The 1851-nt window shown below is 33.2% G+C and overlaps 1 long non-coding RNA gene across 1 annotated transcript; it reads left to right on the top strand.

The window, feature by feature from the left end:
* Positions 1–475: 475 nt before the first annotated feature.
* LOC109119143 (uncharacterized) lies at positions 476–1301 on the top strand. Its single transcript, XR_002026359.2, has 2 exons — positions 476–570; positions 663–1301. It is a non-coding gene; the product is annotated as an uncharacterized lncRNA (long non-coding RNA).
* Positions 1302–1851: the final 550 nt, after the last annotated feature.

The raw sequence follows: 1851 nt of genomic DNA, 5'->3' as shown, positions 1-1851 counted from the left end.
AAACTAGCTTTATTGTGGTAATTATGATTATATTCCTGAAATCAAAAGTGGAAAAATCATTAAATCTAACCAAATACATTCACATTTGTAGTATGACTTTTATCTACACTCATAATTCTCATTTGTAGTGTGAACTTATTGCCTGATTAACTAGAGTTAAAATAAAGGAAAAATCTCAGGCACATGTATTTTCTTTGATGTTTACTAAGCTTATAAATAATTAAGAACATTTATAATAATTATTATTGCCTGACAAAGTAATTCTTTTTCTTTTAAAATTTGAACTAAAAGTATATAGTAAAAACACAATTTCATGTGTTTGGATGTTCAATTGAAATAAACCATAATTCAAGGGTCAAAATGAAATTTATCGAACAATTCTAATACAAGTAGTCCCTATATAAACTCGTACTCACACATGTAAATCGTACTCATACATTACTCTCTCTATGTGTTCTTTTTTTTCTCATGTTACTTCTCTTAGTTTTTACTTCGATCTTTGGTCAGATCTCCAGTGGTCTGAAAATTGATCGGCGTCGGAAAACAAGTAGAGTCATAATCACAATCGAGGTAAATTAATTTTTACTTTTTTCTTCCTTGATTTTGCCTTTGATCGTTCATTTTTATGAATATTCTGTGTTTTAATTAAAGTTTAATACTAGGTGATTTCTTCCCATCTGTCCTAGCCTTGGTAAAGAGTTGCTTGGTACATGTTGGTGGAGGAAAGTGACTGGTAACCCCCGGAATCAGTCGAGGTGCATGCCAGCTATCTCGTCCTGCACTGTGTTTGATCTTGCGAAGGCTCACTTTATGGATCAGCAATTTTAGCATTAGGTCGCGATTTTGGCAAATTTAAAGCATCCAAATATTATACGGTGTCGTATATTTTGACTGAATATACAAGAGGGGGATCAGTGTGTCAGTTCCTGCAAAACCAAGTTGTGCCATTGAAGTTAGCCGTTAAGCTGGTCTTGGATGTGGAGCATGTGCATGGTCTGAATTTTATTCATCGAGATCTAAAATCCGACAATCTACGGATTGGTGCTGACAAGTCAATCAAGATTGCAGACTTTGATGTTGCTCGAATTCAAGTGGACAAGATGCTCGAGGCAGCAGGGAGACAGAAATCATGACTGATATCAGAAAGGCGCGTTCAGGTGCTGCCCTCGTCCTACGGCTACAGAGAGAGGCAAAAGACGTTGAATTGGCAAAATCTTTTTTTCATAGGCGATTAGTAATCATACATACAAAAAATATGTGAAGTAAAACATGTAAGATCTTGATAGAGTCGTTTTCTTCTATTTATATTGTGAATGAGCATAAGAGATTATATTATGAAATGTATATAAGAGATTATATTGTGAAATGTGTATAAGTTATTATGCAATCCCTTTTTCATTTATCTAAGCTTTGATGAAGAAAGTTACACGAAGATGGCAAATAGCTAATGAAATAGTTGAGGTGTGTACATATTTGCTTAATCAACACTATATTTTACATAAATATCATAGAGTAGTGATTATAAATCAGGCTTTATTTACAATCTGTTCTTAGACATGATTCTAAAATTCGTATTAGATTAATTATTTACTAGCAAGTTATTCATAATAAAGTGAGACCGACCTTCGTGAAGAATAAGATGAGAAAAGTGAGATTGAGATAATTCAGATATATGAAGAAAATATGCACAGGTGCATGCCCCAATGAAGAAGTGCGATAAGTTGGCTATAATGAGTTTAAGGAGAGATATAGGCCAACGAAGTTTTGAGAAAAAAGTGATTACACATGAAAAATAGGGAAATTTGGTCTATTCTTAAAAAAAGGTTTGTAAATACAAAAATGGGCGTTAGA

This window comes from Solanum lycopersicum, chromosome 12, assembly GCF_036512215.1.
Source record: "Solanum lycopersicum chromosome 12, SLM_r2.1".
Lineage (NCBI taxonomy): Eukaryota > Viridiplantae > Streptophyta > Magnoliopsida > Solanales > Solanaceae > Solanum > Solanum lycopersicum.
Note: the sequence above shows the minus strand (reverse complement) of the source record. Positions and strands in the feature narration are given on the sequence as shown.